The sequence below is a fragment of the Macaca mulatta genome, chromosome 6, assembly GCF_049350105.2.
Source record: "Macaca mulatta isolate MMU2019108-1 chromosome 6, T2T-MMU8v2.0, whole genome shotgun sequence".
Taxonomy (NCBI): Eukaryota; Metazoa; Chordata; class Mammalia; order Primates; family Cercopithecidae; genus Macaca; species Macaca mulatta.
This window is the reverse complement of record NC_133411.1, coordinates 41,307,703-41,335,238: the sequence shown is the minus strand read 5'-3', so window position 1 is coordinate 41,335,238 and position 27,536 is coordinate 41,307,703. Positions and strand designations below refer to the sequence as shown.

General features: G+C 36.9%; 1 long non-coding RNA gene and 1 other non-coding gene across 2 annotated transcripts in view; one reads left to right on the top strand and one right to left on the bottom strand.

Moving 5' to 3' along the window:
• Window positions 1-4,410: 4,410 nt before the first annotated feature.
• On the bottom strand, window positions 4,411-4,572 carry LOC114679198 (U1 spliceosomal RNA). The gene has a single exon (XR_003730869.2). It is a non-coding gene; the product is annotated as a U1 spliceosomal RNA (small nuclear RNA).
• Window positions 4,573-13,334: 8,762 nt separating this feature from the next.
• The window catches only part of LOC114678680 (uncharacterized), a 32,562-nt gene continuing 18,360 nt past the window's right edge, over window positions 13,335-27,536 (top strand). The window contains exon 1 of the long non-coding RNA XR_013418171.1: window positions 13,335-13,439. This is a non-coding gene — a long non-coding RNA (uncharacterized LOC114678680). The remainder of the gene's footprint in view (window positions 13,440-27,536) is intronic.

Below are 27,536 nucleotides of genomic sequence, written 5' to 3'. Positions count from 1 at the left end.
ATTATACTTTGAGTTGTAGGGTACATGTGCATAACGTGCAGGTTTGTTACATATGTATACTTGTGCCATGTTGGTGTGCTGCACCCATCACCTCATCATTTACATCAGGTATAAATCCCAATGCAATCCCTCCCCCCTCCCTCCTCCCCATGATAGGCCCCGGTGTGTGATGTTCCCCTTCCTGAGTCCAAGTGATCTCATTGTTCAGTTCCCACCTATGAGTGAGAACATGGGGTGTTTGGTTTTCGGTTCTTGTGATAGTTCGCTGAGAATGATGGTTTCCAGCTGCATCCATGTCCCTACAAAGGACACAAACTCATCCTTTTTGATGGCTGCAGAGTATTCCATGGTGTATATGTGTCACATTTTCTTAATCCAATCTGTCACTGATGGACATTTGGGTTGATTCCAAGTCTTTGCTATTGTGAATAGTGCCGCAATAAACATACGTGTGCATGTGTCTTTATAGCAGCATAATTTATAATCCTTTGGGTATATACCCAGTAATGGGATGGCTGGGTCATATGGTACATCTAGTTCTAGATCCTTGAGGAATCGCCATACTGTTTTCCATAATGGTTGAACTAGTTTACAATCCCACCAACAGTGTAAAAATGTTCCTATTTCTCCACATCCTCTCCAGCACCTGTTGTTTCCTGACTTTTTAATGATCGCCATTCTAACTGGTGTGAGATGGTATCTCATTGTGGTTTTGATTTGCATTTCTCTGATAGCCAGTGATGATGAGCATTTTTTCATGTGTCTGTTGGCTGTATGAATGTCTTCTTTTGAGAAATGTCTGTTCATATCCTTTGCCCACTTTTTGATGGGGTTGTTTGTTTTTTTCTTGTAAATTTGTTTGAGTTCTTTGTAGGTTCTGGATATTAGCCCTTTGTCAGATGAGTAGATTGCAAAAATGTTCTCCCATTCTGTAGGTTGCCTGTTCACTCTGATGGTAGTTTCTTTTGCTGTGCAGAAGCTCTTTAGTTTAATGAGATCCCATTTGTCAATTTTGGCTTTTGCTGCCGTTGGTTTTGGTGTTTTAGACATGAAGTCTTTGCCCATGCCTATGTCCTGAATGGTACTACCTAGGTTTTCCTCTAGGATTTTTATGGTATTAGGTCTAACATTTAAGTGTCTAATCCATCTTGAATTAATTTTCGTATAAGGAGTAAGGAAAGGATCCAGTTTCAGCTTTCTACTTATGGATAGCCAATTTTCCCAGCAACATTTGTTTGTAACTCAGTTACCCAGAGTGCAAAATGGGTGATAAGCCAAGCAAATGTGATAAGTACTTCTCTAAGTATAATGATGCTTTAAAAACAGCCAACCATGACGGAGTGCTCAGTTGCAAATGATGGTTCCTTTGCAGCTCGGTAGGCTGCCTCAGGTGTCATGCTCAGTTTTCCATCTCCTGCTTTTTGGTCTGCAACTATTTTCCTATGGGCAGCCCCTCAATCCCATGTTACATGTTCTGACCACATTCCGTTTTATTTTACTCCAGTCCTCAGGGAGCTATCTTCAGCATTCCATACCTAAGGACTCTTATGGATTTGAGAAAATTTAAAAATAGTCTCTCTTCCTCCCAGTATCTACTTTAAAACACATGAGTTTCATGTGCTTTAAAGTATAATGTATATATACTCATATAGTATCATGAGTGTCTTAATGTGTATTGTGCACTTTTAATGCCATGGCAAGACTCTTCAAGTTAACATTACCTTCTTATTCCTATCCTTGTAAGTGTTTGTGAGCTAGATTGCAGAAAATTTGACATTCAAAAGCCCTTGCTCTTTGAAAGAGAAAACGTATTGTGAGAAAATATACATTCATTTTGATGAATGAAGCAGAATCGGATGAGATCAAAAGTTTTGGTTAATCCATAATATTGTGGGAGATAAGTACAACCCTCAAAGTTTCTACTATTTCAAAGCCCTTGTTCCTTATTAGGTTTCTCAGGGCAAGTTTGATCACTGGATGAACCTGTCCCCTCAACTTCAATGTTATCTGCTTAATAGATCAGACATTATAAAGTTTCTTCTTTTTCCTGAATTTCTATTGAAACTAACGCCTTTGTCACCCATTATGCAATGTTTGGCTCTTCATTCTTTGCACGTGGAGACTGACTGGCCTACCTCTCTGCACATAGTAGTTTCCACAGGTATAAAGTTGCAAATGTTTAGTTTTTCTTTTCCCTATTATAAGATTAAAATGATAAATAATGAGACTAAAAGAAAACAGAGACCTAACAAAGAGAAAGACTAATATTGTAATTAGTAAGCGGAAAAGCAGCAAGCGACTTTAAAAAAGACATCTTGTTTGGAATAGGTTGTGAAAACAGCTGCTCCAGAAACTACCACTCATATGTCCAGAACTAATAAAACTATTCTTCAGCTGTTTTCCATTGAAAAAAATGAGAAGAGGAGATTGCAAAAGAAAAACAAAAACAAAAACAAAAAACTGTGCACAAGTAACTACTCCAGACAAAGCTGCTGGCATTCTAAGTTCTTTGAAAGAAATACACCCTAAAAGTGTCATAAACAAAACCTCAGCTCCTCTTCCTTCTCTCAAATCCTTCACACCTCAAGATAAAGTAATACAAATTTCAGAGTTGTACTGCAGGTTTTATTTTTCTTTTTAATCATTTGTAATTAGGGAGATTTATTTGTTTAGTACAATGTGTCCAGCCAGTAACTTCCATGTGCCAAGCATCAAATGGCGTCCTTGGGCCTGTAAAAGGGAGTAGTAATTAGAACTGGGATGAATCCCATTTGACAGAATGGTCCGATGTCAGTCCACACCCTTGTTCTTGAAATTCAGAGAAAAGTTAAATTGGTACAAAAATAAATTCTCTTGAAACATTTCCTCCCTGTACTTGACATTTTGGTGCTCGGGTTCTTTTGATGTTTAGCACTGAACACCGAGGAGTAAATAACAATGGGAACCGTTCTGAGAACACCACATAAACGTGGTAATTTATAAAGCAGATGCTGCTAAATGCCCAGCAGTCTGCCATTTTAGACTGTTGTTGGAGTGATCTTTATGCTCTTGGATTGCAACTGCAATGTTCATCACCCTGCTCTGTTAACTGAGGGTCTGGAGTAGTAAAGGCATATCCCGTCAAATGTGAAGGCTATCTTACATTTGGCACTGGTTGCACAGTTCACTAACAGAGAGATTTAAACTGTATATGTTTGTGTGCCGCGTGTATATAGCTTAAAAATAACAATTACAAATACAATGTGCTTGAGGTCTTCAGAAAAAGAAATGTTTAAAAAGGAAAGAATGCCAGAGCTGGAAGGCTCTTAAAGTTCATGCTTTTTTTTTTTTTTTTTTTTTCCGGCCAGTCATTATATTAAAAAAAAAAAAAAACTGATGTCAAGAAAAGGAAATGATTTGTTCAAGGCCTCACAGTTTTTTCTGCCACTTTCTATTTAGAACCCCAATGAGATTTCAGCGACTTTCATTCTCTGCTATATCATTGCCAACACTTTTCAGAAATGAGACAGAAAAGAGGGCCATGAATGAGGCTGAAGAGTCCAGATGAAGAGGATTAGTTGTTGCAGAAAGAGCTGCATGTATCAGAAGGCATGCCTGTGGGAGTGGCACGAGGGTGATCCTCCACCCCTGCCCCATCCCGCTCAGCTGGAGCCACCACCAGTGATTGCCGGTAGAAACAATCTGCACTGTGTTCAGGGAAGCATTCCTCCTTCATCTCAACCTTATGCTTGTTCCCATTTACCAAGATATCTAAAGTTGTTTTTCCTTCCTAAGGGTCAGAAATGCTCACTCCCATTTAAGATGATTTTTCAAAAGTCGACAACTCCACGTCCAAGACTAGATAACACAACTCTTTCCCAAAGGTCAAAATCCAACACAATGAGCCTTGCTCATGGCACCGATTACTTTTTCAAAGACAGTGAACCAAGGGTGAAATGGAGGGAGGAGTCAGCAAAAAATGCTGACACCCAAAGAATAACCAGACTGTCAGAACCACAATGTGGACCTAGGGTTTCATTCAGCATTTTTCTTAATCTTTCAAACCTTTGACATTTTTTTTTTCCTGACCAAATGTAGGAAAATAAGTCTTCCAGAACAGAGAGCAGAATATCTTTTCCGAAACATTAGATTAGGAAGGCTGACTGGGGATCAAAGCAGTTTTTAATGGGATATGGGATTAATGATAAGACTCTGTAGTAAAGAAAAAAAAAAAAAAAGAAACAAATTAGCTGAAGTTGAATTCAAGGTCAAGATAACCTAACATTATCCCAGAAAAAGTTAACTTCCTCAATCAATCTTTGTCTGAAAGGTTTTGAATAAAAATAATAGCATGCAATTAGTAAATAGATATTTTAGAAATCCCCAAAGATTTGAGGACATGAAGTTTCTTTTATTTTATATCAAAAACATTAGGGGAGAGTGCAAACACAGGCCCCCACTACCATAAAGTATGCAGTCGAGCGTCTCACATTTGGGGAAATATCAGGAATCAGCACCTCGGAGACAATGGTTAAGTCTCACTCTGAGAAAACCACCTTTGTGATCATGGGATCCCTCCTGCCAGGTACATATTATGCATGAGGTTTCTTGAAAAAAAAGGAAATTTAAGAAATGAATGGAATCAAGTACCTTATCTCGTAAAGAACTATAATACTGTTGAGTGGTAGGAGGCCAAGAACTGTGTAGAAGAAACATTCTTAAACTGGGAATATTTTAGTATGGTGGCAAAATATGAATGAAACTTAACCTTGATAAAGAAAATGAAACTACCATAAAAGAAGATATTTTATTTTTCTAGGGTTAGAGTTCACAGAATATAGCAGGCATCTGGGAATATCTTCCAGTAAGAGAGTTCATGGGAAGTATGTATGCAAAGTGATGGAAGTGCCCATTTCCTGCCACTTGCTATGGCTCAGACTCTGGGTTACAGGTTTACAAATGATATCTAATTTAATCCTTAAAACAACCCAGTGACTCAGATGTTTTCACTTCTATTTTACAGGTAAAGAAAATAGAGGTTTAGAATGGTTAAGTAACATGTCCAAAATATTACAGCTGGTAAGTATAGGAGCTAGAATTCCAGTTCTTATCTGTCTAGCTCCAAACTTTTTTACTTTAGCTGCTGCTGGGTTGCTGTGTCTGTATCCCTGGTCTTCTTTAACAATTTCTTCTTTAACCAAGTTCAATCCAAACACCTATCAGAAATATCTGTAAATCTGGAAAGTTAAACCAATTCTTTATTTTATTTTATTATTTTATTTTTGAGATAGAGTCTCACTGTGTTGCCCATGCTGGAGTGCAGTGATGGGCAACACTGCAGCCTTCACCTCCTGAGCTCAAGTGATTCTCCTCTCTCTGTTTCCTGAGTAGCTGGGACTACAGGTACACCCCACTATGCCTGGCTATTTTTTTAAAACATTTTTGTTTTTGGAGAAACAGGGTCTCACTATGTTGCTTAGGCTGGCCTTGAAATTTTGGGTCCAACTGATCCTCCAGCCTTGGCTTTCCAAAGTACTGGGATTAGAGATGTGAGACACCACCCCCAGCTAAACCAATTCTTTTAAATTTCTCTGGGCTGGGTTTGATACTTACTAATCAAAACACGGTGACCCTGAAATAGATTGAGATTTAAAATACATTTGAATTGTACGATGTTTTGCATATATATGTAAAAATATGCATAGCTTACCATTTAAAAAATATCCATCTACATTTTAAAATTTTCTAGAATATTTATATGAGGTTACTATTTTTAAAACTATGTCATGCTTTTCATCTAGCTTTAGTGTTTGCTAGCATAAGCATATTCATATTAGATTAACATTCCATTGGGTTCAGACATTTGTTTCAGCTTCAGTGAGTGCCTGTTAGTCACATTAGAAATCTGTTATTGACATTTGCTATTTAACAAGCCCATTATTTGGCAAGTGTTCTCTTAAAAGTGGCCAGTTAAAGAACTGTCTGTGATTTGGGTAGATTGTCTGAATAAATGAGGTTATGATGTTGCCCATAATCAGCTCAAAATTAAGCTTATATTTTATTTACAAGTTGGCAGTTGACACCAGTCTGATGAGAACAATGCTGCCATTGGAAAAAAGCAGACCAAATATCAAAGAGAAGCAGTTTTTTGTACATTCCATTTAGATACAGCTTGAACTAAAGGGCTCTCATTTGGCTCTGGTGATGGGGGTCCATGGTTCACCTTTAAAACTGATATGGTCCTTACCAACCTCATATTCTTTACAAAATCTTTGGTCAGTTTGCAATCCCATTGCATACTCAAACACATTGGTAAGCTGACTATCATGCAAGTACATCACAGTGTTCGAAAGATGGGTGATGATTTGGTGCAGAGCAGCGGGTAACTGTGTCCCCTGATAGGTACTGGGTAAAGGTGGGTAAAGGATTACAGAAAAGGTGCTATATGCTATGGGTTTGAAGGCTTTGGAACACGCATCAGGAGCGCAAAGCCATGCATCAGAATTTACTTTTGAGCAATTTTAATTATGGTTTTTGTTTACTTTTCCAGTAGAAATTAACTGTTATTTGTCCTTTTCACACAGAAATCATTTTCATCCTCTTTCCCCAAGTATTACTGTAGAATGTATGTTGGGCATCTCTGGGCATTGACTCTTAGGCTTGTCATTCTTCAGACATCCCAGGCTGCTGGAAACTTGACTGAGGGCCAGGCAGGGTGAATGATCTGTTCCGGGAGACAACATCTTCTTTTCGTATGGCCTGATTTCAGGAGAAAAAGCAGTTTCTGAAGAACTCGCCCTGGAAATCAGCATACTGCAAGTGAGAATGATATTGTTAAATCCACTGACAACAACTTAGCTCTCTTTCCATTCCTCAAGTCACTTCTTATCCCTAACGAGGCCACCATAGCAAAGAAGCTGGACTGTGGCTACTAGATTACCATGTTTAGCTTGGTTAAGCTTCAGAGTCTAATGATGACTGCATACTTCTACCCTACTGATACTGGCCAGGGAGCTCTTGTGGGCACATCCATACCCATTGTGTTAGGGTTCTCTAGAGGGACAGGGCTAATGGTATAGAGGTATATATGAAAGGGTGTTTATTAAGGTGTATTGACTCACATGATCACAAGGTGAAGTCCCACAATAGGCCATCTGCAAGCTGAGGAGCAAGAAAACCAGTCCGAGTCTCAAAACCTCAAAAGTAAGGACACTGACAGTGCACCCTTCAGTCTGTGTCCAAAGGCCTGAGAGCCTCTGGCAAACCATTAGCATAGATCCAAGAGTCCAAAAGCTGAAGAACTTGGAATCCAATGTTCAATGGCAGGAAGCATCCAGCATGGGAGAAAAATGGAGGCCAGAAGTCTTAGCCAGTCTAGTCCTTCTATGTTCTTCTGCTTTTATTCAAGCTGAGCTGGCAGTTCATTAGCTTGTAACCACCCAGATTGAGGGTGGGTCTGCCTTTCCCAGTCCACTGACTCAAATGTTAATCTCCTTTGGCAACACCCTCGCTGACACACCCAGGATCAATACTTTGCATCCTTCCATCCAATCAAGTTGACACTCAATATTAACCATCACACTCATCTTGTAGATTAGAAGGGCACACTAAGTTCTGGACTATGGTTTGAGAGAAAGATCACTGTTATCCTATTAGCTATGAACATTAGTTTGTAGGAATTAAAAGGGTAATCGTATAATTTAGGGGGACAGCAGACAGTTATTGGTAGCCTACGTAATAAGCTTACAATTTGACTTTGTGATGGAGGGCAAAACATTTTCCAGTTGGGCTTGCTTTTTCTGGCAGGACTACACTAAGAGATCTCAAAGCAGTTGAGATTTACCTAACAACTGTGGTTCTTTGCCTTTTTTCCACTGTAATACATACACTCACATATGAAACAATTTCATAGGTGAATGTGGATTTAGACAGTTAAATTACTGTTAGAATAAAATAGATTTTTGGATAATGCATAAATGACATCTCCTAGCTTCTAATGTTTTTCTTCCAAAACTCCTTTGTCACAAACCTGTGTATCTCAACTTCCCAGATGAGAAGAGATAAATGTAAAACAGTAATGGACTTTTTCTGTGCCCACATAGTGTTTCTGTCTTACACTGACACAAATTAAAAGACCAAGGACAGATGTCCAATGACGTAAGTGGAGGAGATAGAGTGGGGAGGACACACTAGTCAGTATGTGTTTTTTTTGCTTGGGATAAAAGTTTTTGAGAAACTGAAATGTGAGTTGGAGGGTATATTGAATGATGCCTCTTGCTAGGTGTACCCATGGAATTGTTACTGTACATATTTACATATGAGGTGTAGCATAATAAAAAAGGTGGAAAATTCCTATTAAATAAATTTGCTTTACAATGATCATAATCTCAATGAAGAATGTAGTGATGTTACAGTGAGTTTTGTCTTTCTGGATTTGTGACAATTTGGGCTTGTCTTTAGTAAACTATTGATGGGTCAGAGTTGGTCTTGCGACTGGCATCTGGAGAACAATGTAATTTCAGACATTCATGAGAAAAGAGAAGATGTTGGAATTATATATAAATGTAGCATGAGAGTGACATTCTTTTTCCTGTTGGTACATGGAAGCATAGTTATTTGAAGAACAATATTTCAAATATATGGTCCTTTGAGTAGGAATGCTACTGTGTTACCCATAATTTTTGAGATTTTTTTAAAAGCTAAAATTAGCAAAGTTTTTTGGTATTTGTTTTCAGCTACTCTGAAGACAAGCTAACTTTCTCTTTCAACATATATTGCATGTTTACAAAAGCCTTACCTAGTATTGCATAAATATGATGAGAATTGGAGTTGAGAGTCATGAAACCTGAATTTTATCGTTATTTATCAATTATTTATGAAGCCCCTACTACATGTTCTGTATTGAGAAACAAGGATGGAGTAGACTAGTTTCTGTCATCAAAAGTAGTAAAACCTTGCAGATTATAATTATCTATCATTGTGAGACATCTGCCCACCTCATATAACGCATAAATATACATAGGTATGGGTTCATAAACACAGTTTTCTTTTGTTTTAAGCTTATATAAGTAGTATGCTGAATTTATCATCTTGAAACTTCGTTTTTGTGCTTATTTTAAATTGCTGTTATTCTTTGTTGTTTAATTATTGTGAATTATCCCCTTATACAAATATATAAAATATATTTATTTCTTTTTTGATTAGTCAGAATTTTGGTTGTTCCGGTTTTTGCTGTTATCAACAAAGATGTGAATATTCTCGTCCATGTCCCTTATGTCTATGTGTGTTAAAGTTTCCAGGAAGAAACTTACGTGGTCATAGGAAAAATGCATTTTCAACTTTATCAGCTAATGCCAAATCATTTACCAAAGAGTATGTACCAATTCACGCTCATCAGCAGCATAAGAGAAGTAAAATAGCCTTATTGCCAGACTTCCAAATTTTTTGTCAGTTGAATGAACATGAACTGGTGTCATATGATTGTTTTAGTGATAATTGTCCAGAATTCTTTAAGTTTGAGTTGTGTTTAATATATTTATTAATACTTTTAGTTTCTTCCCCATGAATAATATTGACCTTTTGGTCATTTTATTTGCTTTGGATCACTCTTTTATTACTTATCGACTTGATCATTATTCTTTATATAGTAATCTAAATACTAATTATTTGCAATTTGTGGATAAATATCTTTTCCCGGTTTATCATTTTTCTTTCATTTTTGTTTATAGTGCCCTATCCTACTCAATTCAGTATATTTGAGCTTACCAATCATTCTCCTTTGTTTTGTTCCTTTTTCTCATTCAAAAAATATATTACTACTCCAGTTCATAAATTATGTTCTCCTATATATGTTTCCGAAGTCTTTAGAATTTTAGTTTAAATATTTGTTAATAACTCATCTGGAATATATCTAATGTTTGGTTTTTGTGCTACTTTTTCATATATTTTATTTCTATGCATGCTACAAACTACATAATGGATTATTATTTTTGCTTTAAGTAGGTAATTATTTTTTAAAGAAATTAATAACTAAAGCATTTCATACTTGCCATTTCCAATGCTCTTCTGTTCTTTCTGTAGACCTGTGTTTGTATCTGGTACCATAACTTAAAGCTGAAGTACTCCCTTCACCAATTTTTGTAGTGCCAATCTGCTGCCAATGAAGTCTTATTAGCTTTGTTACTCTGAAAATGTTTTTACTTCACCTTTATATTTGAAGGCTATTCTACTGAATATAGGATTTTAGGTTAGCAGTGACTTAAAAGATTTTTTAGCTCTTTAAAAATACTGTTTCATTGTCTTGTAGGATGCATTATTTCTCATATGATGTCAGCATTCATTCTTATTTGTATTTTTCCCCTTTGGTTCATTCTCTGTCTCTCTTTCTCTCTCTTAATATATATGTTACACACACACACGGAAAAGCCAACGGTGTAGCTCTGGTAGGAGTCCGAAAATTTGACAATTGGTAGTGCTGATGGTGTAAGTCCCAGTCTAAGGGCAAGAGAAGGCTGATGTAGCAGTTCAAGCAGTCAGGTGTAGAAAGAAAATTCTCTCTTCCTCTACCTTTGTGTCCTATCCAGGCCCTCAGTGGATTGGATGATGCCTATCCACATGGAGAGGGATATCTGCTTTACTCACCATACTGATTCAAACATGAATCTCTTCTAGAAATACCCTCACAGACACACCTGAAATACTGTTTAACCAAATATCTGGGCATCTTGTGATCCAGTGAAGTAGACACATGAAATTAGCCATAACACATACCCATTCTCTTTTACTTCTCTTTGGTTATATTTGAGGGCTTCCTCTTTCCCATATCCTATCTAAAACCGCCTTCCTTCCCTCCTCTCTTTCTTTCTCTCTCTCTTCTTTCTTTTTTCTTTCTTTCTCCTTCCTTCCCTCCCTCCTTCTCTTTTTCTTTCTCTTTTAATCTTCTGTCTTTCAAAAGAATTTACCCTGTTGGTTATACTGCTTCTCTTTGAGAATTGACACTTTATTTTATTTATAATTAATTAACACATAATTATATATATTTATTGGATACAATGTGATGTTTCAATGCACATACACATAGTATAATGACCAAATTGGGGTAATTATCATATCCATCACTTTTAAAATTTATTATTTCTTTGTTGTGACCATATTCAAAATATCTTCTAGCTATTTGAAATATGCACTGCATAGTTATAGTAACGCTGTTGTATTTCTTAATGATATTCTTACTGGCAGCAATTAAATATCCTCAGATCTATTCAACTCTTTAAAAAACACATTTTACCCCACCACCTTTTCCCTCTGTTATCTTAGTTTTCTCTCATTTCCTAGCATGTCTTTCAAGAGAGTTGTATCTACTTGCAGTTGCTATTTCCTCAACTCTCCACTCACTCCTTAATCTGTTCCAACCTGACTGGCTAAAGTAACCAACCACCTCCATGCTACCAAATGCACTGGAGATTTAAAATTCTTTGTAAGTGTCTCAGCACAATCTGACATAATTGAATACGCCCCATTTATTTAAATGATCCCTTTATTGGTTACTGAAATAATATATCTTTCTGGTTTCCTTTCCTACCTCTTTGGCAATTACTCTCTTGTCTTCACTGGGGGCACATTCTTTTCATATTGTGTCCGGAACTGGTGGGTTCTTGGTCTCACTGACTTCATGAGTGAAGCCACGGACCCTCGCGGTGTGTGTTACACTTCTTAAAGATGGTGTGACTGGAGTTTGTTCCTTCAGACGTTCAGATGTGTCTGGAGCTTCTTCCTTCTGGTGGGTTCGTGGTCTCCTTGTCAGGAGTAAAGCTGCAGACCTTCCTGGAGAGCGTTACAGCTCTTAAAGGCAGCGCGTCTGGAGTTGTTCATTCTTCCCAGTGGGTTTGTGGTCTCTTTGGCTTCAGGAGTGAAGCTGCAGACCTTTGCCGTGAGTGTTACAACTCATAAAGGCAGTGTGGACCCTAAGAGTGAACAGCAGCAAGATTTACTGCAAAGAGCAAAAGAACAAAGCTTCCACAGTTCAGAACTAGACAGAGCAGGTTGGCGCTGGCTGGTTCGGGCAGCCTGCTTTTATTCCCTTATCTGACCCCACCCACATCCTGCTGATTGGTCCATTTTACAGAGAGCTAACTGGTCTATTTTACAGAGAGCTGATTGGTCCGTTTTGACAGAGGGCTGGTTGGTGACTTTACAATCCTTGAGCTGGACAGCGTGCTAGACTGAAAAGTTATCCAAGTCCCCACTAGATTAGCTAGATACAGAGTACCAATTGGTGTATTTACAAACCCTGAGCTAGACACAGAGTACTGATTGGTGTATTTACAAACCCTGAGCTAGACACAGAGTGCTGATTGGTGCACATACAATCCTTGAGCTAGACACAGAATGCTAGATGGAAAAGTTCTCCAAGTCCCCACTAGGTTAGCTAGATACAGAGTTAGCTAGATACAGAGTACCCATTAGTGTATTTACAAACCTTGAGCTAGACACAGAGTACTGACTGGTGTATTTACAAACCCTGAACTAGACACAGACTGCTGATTGGTGTATTTACCATCCTCTACCTAGACATAAAAGTTCTCCAAGTCTCCATCTGGCTTAGGAGCCCAGCTGGCTTCACCTAGTGGATCCCGCACAGGGGCTGCAGGCAGACCTGCCCACCAGTCCGGAGCCACGCCTGCACTCCTCAGCCGTTGGGCTGTTGATGAGACCAGGCTCCATGCAGCAGGGCGCAGCCCCATCGCTCCAGCAGCGCTGGAGCCCACGGCAGTGGGGAAGCCCAGACATGGCGGGCTGCAGGTCCCCAGCCCTGCCCCGCCGGGAGGCAGCTAAACCCTGAGAGAATTTGAGTGCAGCGCCGACTGGCAGGCACTGCTGGGGGACCCAGCACAACTTCCGCAGCTGCTGGCCCAGGTGCTAAGCCCCTCTCTGCCCCGGGCCGGTGGCGCCCTGCCGGCCACTCTGTGTGTGGGCCCGCTGAGCCTGCGCCCCTGCCCGCGAGGACTCGCACTGGCTAGCCAGCACTGTGCCCAGCCCGGGTTCCCGCAGGCGCCTGTCCCTCCACACCCTCCGGCAAGCAGAGGGAGGTGGCTCCTGCCTCAGCCACCCCAGAGAGAGGTTCCCACGGTGCGGTGGCGGGCGGAAGGGCTCCTCAAGCTCTGCCAGAGTGGACGTGGAGGCGGAGGAGGTGCTGAGAGTGAGGGCTGCTAGCACATTGTCACCTCTCAATATTGGCCATTAATTACTGGAATTATTTGAATTTCATATATAGATCTTTTTTCTTTTCATAATCTTTACTTTTATATTAGAAAATCTCATCTTTTGTTTGTTTGTTTTTTGAGACAGAATCTCGCTTTGTTGCACAGGTTGGAGTGCAGTGGCGCCATCTTGGCTCACTGCAACATCTGCCTCCAGGGTTCAAGATCGTGTCTCTGTCACCAGAGTAGCTGGGATTAAAGGTAGGCACCACCACACCTGGCTAATTTTTGTAGTTTTAGTAGAGATGGGTTTTCACCATGTTGACTGGGCTTGTCTTGAACTTCTGACTTCAAGTGATTCGCCTAACTTGGCCTCCCATTGTGGTGGGATTACAGGTGTGAGCCCCTGCACCCAGCCAGGAAGTTTTATTTTTAACAATGGCTTCAGTTACCATGTACCTATTTGTTTATAGCTCTTGGCTTTTTTTCTGTAGTCCAGAATTATTTTCTGAACTCCAGACACATATTGGACTATACACTTAATATTATCCGTCAGATATCTGAAAATATTCTCAAACTTCAAAGGTACAATATCAGTCTCATGATTTTGTTACATCAAATATAATCCTTTTCAATTATTTTTTATATGATGAATGGGATCATTATTCATCCATTTCGTCATGTTCAAAATCTAGGGGTCAACTTTTATCTTCCCCCACCCTCCCACATAAATCATACTTATTACCTAGTTAATTTTAAAATAGATGTTCATTCTATAATATCTTTATGTCCAAGTCTATTTATATCAACAGAAACTTAGTTCAAGTTGCCATTTTTCCTTGTCTGGACCACTATAATTATTCCCTGCCTGTTTTAAGATATATGTTTAACAGTATGTACATTGAGACTTTTAATTGTTTCTGAGTTTTTGCCAAAGCTCCAAAGCTGAGAACAACAAGTAAAAGATACCCCTTAATGCTGATGTGCTGCTAGACATCTTTGTAATGTATTAGATAAACAAATTTATGATTCCATGCAACTTATGTAAGAGAATTCTGGAGTTTATTGAGAAAATTTAGAGAAGGAGAGAATGTTCCCAGCGCCCTGGTGCCTTCAATAAGAAAACATTTCCTATAGTTTTTAGGGTTGATAAATTCTCAGTATATTTAACCTGGCAGGGATACTACAGATTTTTAAACGACATTGTGGTTATTGTAGAGCTATTTTTAATTGCTTACCTCTCTCCTGAGACTCTTGCCCTTTCCTTTGACGTTAAGCTTCATCTGACACTTAGAGATTTTGCTGCCTTTCAGCTTCTGAATTGTCAGACATTTCTGTACAGAGATTAGCATGATTTTACAGGCAAAATTCTGTAGCCCTTTTTCCCCCAAAAGTTCCTGTATCTTCCAAAAATAATTTCAAGTATTCTCCCTCTAACTATAACAGGTGTGTAAGGTTATGAAAGGAACCAAGGGAAGAAATCCCTTTCAATGTTTCAATTCCCTTGTACATGAGCTGTCTGGCACTTTGACTATGGGAACTGCTAACTCAGTTTGTTTGCTGACAAAACATACTTTGCAGAATTATCACACAGTTTCATGGTTTAAAAGTCAGATGGCAATATATCTCTTCTGTACCTAGTTGCATTCTTGTGGTTACTGATTGTTTGACAATATTAGCAAATTTTTATGTCATCCATATTTCCAGCACGGCCTCCAATGTGAAGCTAGATTCTTAATTTCACAAAACTCTCCCAGATAAAAAGGGTTAAATGAGATATGTCAAGCAAGAATTAAAAGATAGAAAATTAATGCTGATTCTTTCAGATAGCCTGCTCTTTTTTTTTTTTTTTTTTTTTTTTTTTTAATCATCTCTACTAAGCCAAGTGACATTTGGTGTCAGAATTTTTCAGAAAGCACTAGTATCAAAGACATCTACAGAGTGGGAGGCTGTAACATGACTGTAAGTGTAACTTTTTCCATCCGTAGAATTGTTCATAAATTGTAATAAAATACCTCATGGAGTGTATTTTGCTGAAATACATCACATTTATAAGGGTCTGTTTTATAAATTAGACCACGTCAAGTACATTGAGACAATGGAGAACGCATTTCAAGTATTATTTAGGTTACCCAGAGGTGTTGTTGGAAGTATACAAAACCAAAAACTCTTAAGAAATTATTTTTGTTTTCCAAGAAACTTATGTGATGGCTTTAAGTGTCAGAACAGGGCAAAAAGGCAAACAGAAGAATGTATGGATCCATTTCACTGCCACAAAAGGTGCTGCCTGAAGAAGATGAATCACATTACAAATTATCTAATTTAAAGCAATTCAGAGATACATCAGTGTGAAATTTAGTATATTTATAATTTTGACAAATGATTTATTATGAAGTCTCTCATTAATTAAAATACTGCCAATTGAAATTAGAATGCTGGATTTTTTTAGGACAAAGACAATTTCATCATCTAGGTTTTGCTCCTAATGAATAAATAACTATGTAAATAATTTCTATTAATATTTTAAAATAGCCTTTATATTCTTGTTTTTGTAACTGCAAAGGAATCATACTTCATACTCAATCTCTATTAAGTCTTTAGTTCATGTCAGGTGCACAGTAAACTATTTACTAGAGATTTTAGTCACCATAATCAGAATAATAATTTGTATCTAGAAGAGGAGGGAAAAACACTCTTCTTATCAATCATCGAGGAAATTTAAATTTTTTTTTAACCTGAATCAAGACAGTTGGGGAATTTAAAACTGATTGTAGGACTTTAGTGAAAATTACAGATTAAAGTTTGAAAATTCTCTCTTCTGTAAAAGCAATGAGAAAATTGGCAAAAACTTGTTAAAATCAAAACTTTCAGAACTCTAAAAACTAACAAAAGGCTTGCAGTAATATGAAGCCCATTCCCCGCCTCGCCCCCTGCCCACCCCAGGGAAAGTGGCAGAATCTCAATGACCCAGCCATCCCATTACTGGGTATATACCCAAAGGATTATAAATTATGCTGCTATAAAGACACATGCACACGTATGTTTATTGCAGCACTATTCACAATAGCAAAGACTTGGAATCAACCCAAATGTCCATCAGTGACAGATTGGATTAAGAAAATGTGGCACATATACACCATGGAATACTATGCAGCCATCAAAAAGGATGAGTTTGTGTCCTTTGTAGGGACATGGATGCAGCTGGAAACCATCATTCTTAGCAAACTATCACAAGAACAGAAAACCAAACACCGCATGTTCTCACTCATAGGTGGGAACTGAACAATGAGATCACTTGGACTCAGGAAGGGGAACATCACACACAGGGGCCTATCATGGGGAGGGGGGAGGGGGGAGGGGGGAGGGATTGCATTGGGAGTTATACCTGATGTAAATGACGAGTTGATGGGTGCAGCACACCAACATGGCACAAGTATACATATGTAACAAACCTGCACATTATGCACATGTACCCTACAACTTAAAGTATAATAATAATAAATAAATTAAAAAAAAAAAAGAACAGAAAGTTTTGCGATGTTTTAATTTATCATAATTCCACTTTCTAGCATCCAGCTCTGTGGTAGCCTTGAAAACTGACAGTCTGCATCAGAGTGAAAACCGGCAGCCTGGCTGCAACTGGAAGTAGAAAGGGTTTGGAGACTCTTCAAAGACCCTTGCCAGAGCATTGCAATTGTTTGTCTTGTTTGATGGTTTACTTAATAGTCCACTTGCAAGACTGTTTTTATTTGACCTCAGTCAGAGCTATCAGTGCAAAAATCCTCTTCTCTGAGGCAGTTGCTTAACTTCATGTCTGACTGAAGCCATGAATAACTGTTGAGGCAAACAGTAGACAAACTATGAAGCTAAAAAGAAAAATCAGTTAAACAAAAATTCTGTAGGAGCTTTGGAAAAGCCCTAAGGTATTTCTGGGATTCTAAAACACTACAGGCATGCATGTGACTGTAAGCATACTCAGAAAAAAAGTGAAAAGTCCTTAAGCTCTTACTTCTCATTGATTTTTGTGACTCTGTGCAAACAGAAAATGAAGACTAAGAAGGAGTTATCAACTATCTGACTAAGTATTGAAAAATGTTATGGGAGCCCAGTGAGAATTAGAGCCATAAAGAAGGTGCCACCTGCGGAGAGCTTTAGCCTCCCATTAGCCAAACCTAGCAGGAAGCCAGCTGATAAGGGGATCTAGGATTGATGCAAAATCTAAGAAAAGAGAACCCAGAGAGGTAGGTCTAGCTCTTGCCTTGAGAGTAGTTGTCCATCACGAGAAAATAGTGGCAAAACTTCTGTTGGAAGATTGTCAGGGCCCAGGGGAAAATAATAAACATTTCCAGAGAAATAAAATGATCAGTGGTTTCCAGGGGCTCGAGGGTAGGAGGGGAGAGGTATGATTGGTTACCAATAGACATAAGGAACTTTTGCCATAAGGAAAATATTTCTTATCTGAGTGTGGCATTTGTTAAACAGGTATATATTCATAATTCAACTCTACGCTTAAAACAGATATATTTTAGTGTATATAAACATAACTCAATAAGCTAGACTTAAGAAACAAATGCTTCCTGAATCATAAGACAAAGATAAACAGCCCAGCTAAAAATAGGCAAAGAAAATTTAAAGGCAATTTACAGAAGAAAGAACTTTTGTGACCCTTCCTCCCCCACCAGAAAGAAGAAGGTGCTCAAACTCTGGAAAATTTAGTAAACTGTAGATTTATATAACACCGAGATAAATTTATATAACATCAATAAATTATAAATTTATACAACGCCAATAATTTATACAACACTCTCCTCCTGCAGGAATATAAAATGTTTCTACAGTGTATGTCTAGAAATGAAATTACTGGGTCATATGGAATGGACTTGTATAACTTTCAAGAGCTTCTTATTTTTTTTCTAAAGTTGTTCCAGATTACATTCTTACCCTGACGTCTTCATTCTTCCACATTTTACACAAGTGTTTAAAATTTTTGCCAATAGAAAAAAATCTGTTTTATTATTTATTATTTTATTATTTAGAATTTTTTTCTAAATCTATTTTTGCAAAAATTTTTTCCTCCTAAGGCACCATTATAAACATGCAGTCAAATAGCATGCAAGGCTACCAAGTTTGTTCCTTCCCTTTTGAAGGAAGTACAATCTTCCACCTCTTGGGAAGCCACAGAGACACAAAGATAGTGTGAAGAATGCTTCTGTGGCATCTGATGCTCTATCCTATGACTCAATCCCAGAGCCTAGTATAAATTTAGATAGGCACAACTACACTCCCATTGACTCTCATAAAAGGGGCTCTGTAGTGAATTATGCAATGATTTCCAACCTGCTGAAAAAGCTTTATAAAATAAATTATTACAAAAGTATAAAGTTGTTATAGTTTGATCTGTGATTGTTTTAATGCCCTAAGGAACTGAATGCTGTACAGACACTGATGCTGAAATTAGAGTTGTGAATGAGTTTCCAGTCTTGTGCGTCTGTCATTAGCCAATTAACAGAAACTCCTTCGTATGTGCCTAAGCACACTGGATCATAGTTAAAGGACAATGAGTCTACTAAAAAGATTAGCTGCTCCAAAATAAGTTTTTCAAGAGGCTTTTGAGCCAAGATAGAAAGACAGGACAATCTCACTTTATTGTGAAATAATATTCCATTAACTAAGGACTGAAGCAAAAAGCCAACCATTTCCAAGCTAAACATATTGAATGAATCAGTAGCCTAGATTATCCAAAATGCAACAATTATTTTTAAAAGATGTTACTTTTACAATTTGTCAGGAAGTCAAGGCATGAACCCTGAACAGAATGCAGTGGGCAAACGTCAGAAGGTTGGATTCTGAGTCCCAAGTCTGACCACAAGCTGACTGACTCTTGCAACCTATTTATTTCTAATAAGCTCTAGTTTCCAAGAGGAGTTTGGTAGAACCATATGTCTTTGAAGACCTTATCCAGCTCTCAAATTCTATTAAGGTGTACCATATAAAATTGCAATATTTGATCAATTTTGTCTTCAGAAATGGCTAGGTCGTGTGGTTAAACCTAAAAAATATGAATCTGAGAGACTTTATATAAGGATGCTTGTAAAAACCTATGAGATTTTTTTTGACAAAGATTATTGAACATCCTGATTTCTGTCTACAAGTAACTTCAAAATATCTGATTGGAATTTTGGCATATTCAGTCCAATAAGGTTATTTTTATTGGAGAGAAAAACAATCAATTAAACATGTTATTTAATTGATTCAATTGAGCAATTGAATCAAAAGCCACTCTCTACTGCATAGATTATGCAATTCAAAATATGTGGTCCCCCCTTATTAGGTGCTAAAATACACATATCATATTAAATAGATTATTTATCCACATATTAAATCTCATTGGAAATTTTATATTTTACTGCTATACCTAACAAAAGCAGAGAACCATTTTTAAGTTAATATGTATTTTTCTAAATCAACTGAAATATTAATACGTATTAATGGAATTCTTATCAATCCCTTGTAAGTATAGCTGTCCTCAGGGGTTTCTCATGAGCAGCAAAGTGATTTGAATGGAGTTCATATTTTTTCCCATTTAAAATTGTCCTACATCAGATTAAATATGTAGCTTTTTCCTAGAAACTTGTTTTTACAATGTACATTTTGAAGGAGTGGGGAAGATAGTCCATTTAGTTCCTAAACTCTTGGTTTGGTTTAGTTGTGGGAGCATGGAATTGGGAAGGTGTTACTGTGATCCAGCCTTCACCCTGAAACCAAAATCATCTGCCCTACATTGCTTGGACACTGAGAACCAAAACTACCTAAACCCTCATCCCCTCCAAAACAAAACAAAACAAAACAAAATAAAGCAAAAACAACTAAACCTTACTGTCTATATTGCTGGAAAGATCTTTGAAACCTTTGTGCCAACCTCTTTACCTTTTTATTTCCAGCAGTCCAGAAAAGTTGGTCAATTCTTATGCAATCCTAATGAAGTCCTCCCTTTCACTTTTCCTCCATCTTACACAAAATTTCCAATTGTTAATAAATTCTGTTCTTGCCCTATTCCCTTCATGACACTGCTGAAACTTTGTGGAGATAGATGGTGTTGTATGTTATATTAAGCAATAAACTAAGTGTCTTAACAGGTGGTGTTAGTGATATTTGAGAGCTGGCATTCAACAGCCTACTTTACAAATTCACTAGCATGGTTAGGATTACATGCTGAACATTCGTGGCCTCAATTTGAAAAGCCGTAAAATTCAACCAGAGGATTGTAATCTTGCATTGCAATTATAAGTTATAATTTCACTAATTTGTCTTTATTTTGTAGGATTACTAAGAAAGTCTACTTAAGGACTTAGGTAGACTTTATGTTTATTCATTCAACATATAGTGTGTAACTAATTTGAGGCAAGCATTTTTCCAGGCTTTGGGGATATAGTGGTAAACAAGGTGGTATGTTCTTAGTGTTTATGGTGTTTACATGTCAGGGGAAGGAGATAGATAATGGTCATATGAACAAGTGAATAAACAAGATCACTACACGCTGTACTACTATAGGAAGGAAATAAACAGTTGAGGACCTAGCAAGGACACATAGGATCAGACAGACTGAACAAGAAAGACATTGTTGAGTAGGAGACATTTAAGCTGAGATCTGAGGGAGGGAGATCAGCCATCCGTTGAAGGGCCAGAGAAAAATCTTTTCAAGTAGAGAGAATAATGGGACAAGTGGAACCTAATTAAACTAAAGAGCTTGTGCACACCAAAAGAAACTATCAGCAGAGTCAACAGACAATCTACAGAATAGGAGAAAATATTGCAAACTGCATCCAACAAAGGTCTAATATCCAGAATCTATAAGAAGCTTAAATCAACAAGCACAAAATAATAGACTCCAATAAATAAATGGGCAAAGGACATGAACAGACACCTCACAAAAGAAGACATATGCGTGACCAACAAGCATATGAAAAAATGGTCAACATCACTAATCATTAGAGAAATGTAAATCAAAATTATGATAAGATACTATCTCATGCCAGTCAGAATGAATATTATTAAAAAGCCAAAACATAACAGATACTGGCGCGGTTGCAGAGAAGGGGGAATACTTACACACTGCTGGTGGAAATGTAAATTAGTTCAGCCATTGCAGAAAGCATTTTGAAGATTTCTCAAAAAAACTCAGAACTGCCATTCAACCCAGCAATCCCATTCATGGGTATGTACCCAAAGGAATATAAATTGTTCTACCATAAAGACACATGCATGTGTATGTTCATCGCAATATTCATCACTATTCACAATAGCTAAGACATGGAATCTACATAAATGATCATCAATGATGTACTGGATGTGAAAATGTGGTACATATACACCATGGAATACTCTGCAGCCAACAAAAAATGAAATCACGTCGTTCGTAGTAATGTGGATGGAACTGGGGGCCATTATCATAAGCAAATTAATGCAGGACCAAAAACCCAAATACCACATATTCTCACTTATAAATGGGAGCTAAATACTAAGTACATATGGGAACAAAGAAGTGAACAGTTGACACTGGAGCTTACTTGAGGGAGGAGGGTGGGAGGAGGATGGGGATTGAAAAACTACCTATGGCATTTATGCTCATTATCTGGGTGATGAAATAATCTGTACACCAAAGCCCAATGACACACAATTTACCCATGTAACAAACCTGCACATGTACCCCCGAATCAAAAATAAAAGTTGGCAAGAGGAATCAAAGGAAACAATTTATCTTTCAAAACTGTATATGTGGGTGCCATTTGGAAACAAGCCTACTTTCCCTGAGACGTTGCTACAAAAATACTTGTCCTCCCTGTACCAGTTGAAAATCCAGGCTGTTATAGCCAAAAAGGGACTTGGCTAACTTTCCCAAAGCATCTTCATTTATATTAATTTACCCATTACTTAATATTCCATTGCACTAAGGACTTGCCTCCTTTGGCTTAATACTATTAAACCATCAAACAATGTAAGTAGTATTCTCCAGTTTCATCCTAACCAAGTCACTTTCAGAGTATTATTTGGCTTCCCATTTAGAATGAGTACTGAGTATTTAGAAGACAACCAAATAACCCTTAACATCATCATTTACTATGTGTGAATTTTCTTACTTAGTAATTCCATAATTTGCATGGATGATGTGTAGGTATATATATACATGTTTTAGGTCTGGGTGCTATGACAATGTTAGACTGGGCAGCTTATAAACAACAGAAATTTATTTCTTACAGTTCTGGAGGCTGGAGTCTGAGATCAGGGTACCAGTGCGATCTGGGCCTTGTGAGCATTCTCTTACAGGTTGCAGGCTGTGGCTTCTCTTTCTTTGTATCCTCACTTGTAGAAAAAGAACGTTAGCTATCTGACTTTTTCTTTTTTTAATTTATTTTAATTTTTTGTGGGTACATAGTAAGTGTACATATTTAGATCCCATCATTTCCAATAACCTGGATAGAAATGGAGGGTGGACTATCTCATGAGTTACATGAGATAGTTTGATACAGGCATGAAATAGGTGGTAATCACACCACAGTAAATGGCGTATCCATCAACTTAAGCATTTATCCTTTGTGTTTCAAACAATCCAATTATACTTTTAGTTATTTTAAAATATACAATTAAATTATTTCGTACTAGTGTCACCCTGTTGTACTAGCAAATACTAGGTCTTATTCATTATTTCTATATTTTTGTATCCATTTCACATCCCCACTTCCTCCATACCCCTACCCCCCACCTCTCTTCCCAGCCTGTGGGAACCATCCTTCTACTCTCTACCTCCAGGAGTCCAGTTGTTCTAATTTTTAGCTCCTACAGATAAGTGAGAACATGCAGTGTTTGTCTCTCTGCCTGGCTTATTTCACTTACCATAATGACCTCCAGTTCCATCTAGGGTGTTGCAAATGAGAGGATCTCATTCTTTTTTATGGCTGAATAGTACTCCATCATGTATATATACTACATCTTCTTTATCCATTCATGTGTTTATAGGCCTCTACGTGGCTTCCAAATCTTGGCTATTGAGAATAGTGTTGCTAAAAATATGGGAGTGCAGATATCTCTTTGATATACTGATTTTCTTTCAAGTATATATAAAGAAATGGGATTGCTGGATCATATGGTAGCTCTATTTTCAGTTTTTTGAGAAATCTCTAAATTTTTCTCCATAGTGATGGTAGTAATTTACATTCTCACCAACAGCATATGAGGTTTTCCTTTTCTCCACATTCTAACCAACATTTGTTACTGCCTGTCTTTTTGATAAAAGCCATTTTAACTGGGGTGAAATGATCTCTGGTAGTTTTGATTTGCATTTCTCTGATGAGCAATAATGTTGAGCACCTTTTCATGTACCTGTTTGCCATTTTTATGTCTTCTTTTGAGAAATTTCTATTCAAATATTTTGTCCATTTTTAAATTGGATTACTATTTTTTTTTTTTCTCTAGAGTTGTTTGAGTTGCCTATATATTCTGGTTATTAATCCCTTGTCAGATGGATCACTTGAAAATATTTTACCCCGTTCTGTGGGTTGTCTCTTCACTTTGTTGACTGTTTCCTTTGCTGTGCAGAAGGTTTTTAACTTGATGTAATCCCATTTGTCCATTTTTGCTTTGGTTGCCTGTGCCTGTGGGGTGTTACTCAAGAAGTCTTTGCCCATTCCAATGTCTTAAAGAGCTTCCCCAAAGTTTTCTTTTAGTAGTTTCATTGTTTTAGGTCTTAGATTTAAGTTTTTAATCCATTTTTATTTGATTTTATATATGGTGAGAGATAGGGGTTAGTTTCATTCTTCTGCATAATGGATATCCAGTTTTCCCAGCACCATTTATCAAAGAGACTCTCCTTTCTCCAATGTATGTTCTTGGAACCTTTGTCAAAAATGAGTTCACTGTGGATGTATGAATATAATTCTGGGTCCTCTATTCTGTTCTACTGGTCTGTTTTTATGCCAGAACCATGCTGTTTTGCTTGCTATAGCTTTGTAGTATAATTTGAAGTCAAATAATGTGAGTCCTTCAGTTTTGTTCTTTTTGCTTACGATACCTATGGCTATTCTGGGTCTTTTATTGTTCCATAGAAATTTTAGAATTGTTTTTTATTTTCTATTTCTGTGAAGAATGTCACTGTAATTTTGATGAGAATTGCATTGAATCTGTGTATTGTTTTGGGTAGCGTGAACATTTTAACAGTATTGATTCTGCCAATCCATGAACATGGAATATGCTTTTTTTCTTTTGTTTCGAATCCACTTCCGTTTCTTTCATCAGTGTTTTACAGTTTTAATTGTAAAAATCTTTTACTTCTTTAATTTAGTTCCTAAGTATTTAATTTTATTTGTAGCTGTTGTAAATGGGATTACTTTCTTGATTTCTTTTTCGGATTGTTTGCTGTTGACATATAAAAATGCAACTGATTTTTGTATGTTGATTTTGTATCTTGTGACTTTACTGAATTTGTTTATCAGTTCTAATAGTTTTTTTTGATGGAGTCTTTAGGTTTTCCCAAATATAAGATTATATAATCTGCAAACAAGGATAATTTGACTTCTTCATTTTTTCTTTCTCTTGTCTGATTGCTCTAGCTAAGACTTCTAGTACTTTGTTGAATAACAGTGGTGAAAGTAGGCATCCTTGTCTTATTCCAGATCTTTGAGGAAAGACTTTCAGTTTTTCCCCATTCAGTATGATACTAGTTGTGGATCTCTTGCATATGGCTTTTATTGTGTTGGGGTATGTTCTTTCTACACCTAGGTTTTTGAGGGGTTTTATTATGAAAGGATGTTGAATTTTATCAAATGCCTTTTCAGTACCAATTAAAATGGTCATATGGTTTTTGTCCTTTATTCTGTTGGTGTGATGTATTACATTGATTGATTCATGTGTGTTGAATCATTCTTGCATCCCAGGGATAAATCCTACCTGGTCATGAAGGATGATCTTTCTAATGTATTGTTGAATTCATTTTGCTAGTATCTTGTTCAGTATTTTTGCATCAATATTCATCAGAGATATTGGCCTATGGTTTTCTTTTTTAATGTGTCTTTGTCTGGTTTTGTTATCAGGGAAATACTGGCCTCATAGAATGAGTTTGGAGGTATTCCCTTCTCATCTATTTTTTAGAGTAGTTTGGGTAGGATCAGTATTAGTTCTTCTTTAAATGTTTGATAGGTAGAATTTATCAGTGAAGCCTGGGTCTCAGGCTTCTATTTGCTGGAATACTTTTTATTACAACTTGAATCACATTGCTTGCTATTGGTCAGTTCAGGTTTTGAATTTCTTCATGATTCAAGCTCAGTAAATTGCAAGTGTTTAGAAATTTATCCATATCTTCTAAATTTTCTAATTTATTGGCATATGGTTGCTCATAGTAGTCACTAATGATCCTTTACATTTCTGTTGTATCAGTTGTAATATCTCCTTTTTCATCTCTGATTTTATTTATTTGAGTCTTCTCTTTTTTTCTTAATTAGTCTGGCTAAAGGTTTGACAATTTTGTTAAACTTTTCAAGAAACCAACTTTTTGTTTCATTAATTTTTTTGTATTGTTTTCTTCAGTTCAAATTCATTTATTTCTGCTCTGATCTTTATTATTTTTTCTTCTACTAATTTTGAGTTAGGTTTGATCTTACTTTTCTGGTTTTTAAAGATGCATTGCTAGGTTGTTTATTTGAAACTTTTCTTCTGCTTTGATGTATGTATTTATAGCTATAAACATTCCTCTTTGTACTGCTTTTGCTGTATCCCACAGGTTTTGGTACATTGTGTTTTCATTATCATTTGTTTCAATACTTTTTTTGATTTTTTCTAAATTTCTTCATTGGCCTACTGTTCATTCAGGAGCACATTGTTTAATTTTTATCTATTTGTATAGTTTGCAAAAATCCTCTTGTTATTTTTGTTTTTTTATTCCACTGTGGTCAGAGAAGATGCTTGACATTATTTTAAATTTTTTAATGTTTTCAGACTTGTTTTGTGGCCTAACAAATGGTCTTTCCTTGAAAATGATCCATGTGCTGAGAAAAAGAACATGTATTCTGCAGCCATTGGATTAAATATTCTGTAAATATCTATTAGGTTCATTTGGTCTATAGTGCAGATTAAGTCTGATGTTTCCTTGTTGATTTTCTGTCTGGAATATCTGCCCAGTGTTGAAAGTAGGTTGTTGAAGTGTGCAGCTATTATTGTATGGGGATTTATCTCACTCTTTCACATCTAACAATATTTGCTTTATATAACTGGTTGCTCCAGTGTTGTGTGCAAATTCATTTATAATTGTTATGTCCTCTTGCTGAATTGATTGCTTGATTATTGTACAGTGACCTTCTCTCTCTTCTTACAGTTTTTGTCCTGTAGTCTGTTTTGTCTGATATAAGTATAGCTACTCCTGCTTTTTGTTTTTGGCTTGTTTGTTTCCATTGGCATGGAATGTCTTTTTCATCACTTTATTTTTAGTGTACGTGTGTCTTTATAGGTGAAGTGTGTTTTTGTAGGCAACAGATCACTGGGTCTCGTTTTTCATCCATTCAGCCATTCTATGTCTCTTGATTGGAGAGTTTAGTCTGTTTACATTCAGTGTTATAATTGAGAAGTAAAGACTTACTCCTGGCATTTTGCTATTTGTTTTCTGGTTTGTTGTGGTCTTCTCTTCCTTCTTTCCTTCCTTTCTATATTCCTTTTAGTGAAGATAATTTTCTCTGGTAGTATGATTTAATTTCTTGATTTTTATTTTTGGTGTATTTGTTGTGTTTATTTTTATTTCAGGTTACCATGAGACTTTCAAATACTATCTTATAAAACATTATTTTAAGCTGATAACAGTTTAACAGTCTTTGCATAAAAAACAAATATGCAAAAAGAAAACTAATACAAACTCTACACCTTAACTTCATTTTCCTGCTTTTTAACTTTTTGTTGTAGAAACAACAAAATTTTATTGTACTATGCCTTGAAAAGTTGTTATAGTTATTATTTTTGATTGGTTCATCTTTTAGCCTTTCTACTTAAAAGTAGTTTATACACTATAGTTACAGTGTTATAATATTCTGTATTTTTTTCTGCGTACCACTGAGTTTTTTTATCTTCACACGATTCCTTATTACTCATTAAAGTCCTTTCTTTCTGGCCGGGTGCGGTGGCTCAAGCCTGTAATCCCAGCACTTTGGGAGGCCGAGACGGGCGGATCACGAGGTCAGGAGATCGAGACCATCCTGGCTAACACGGTGAAACCCCGTCTCTACTAAAAAAAATACAAAAAACTAGCCGGGCGAGGTGGCGGGCACCTGTATTCCCAGCTACTCGGGAGGCTGAGGCAGGAGAATGGCCTGAACCCGGGAAGTG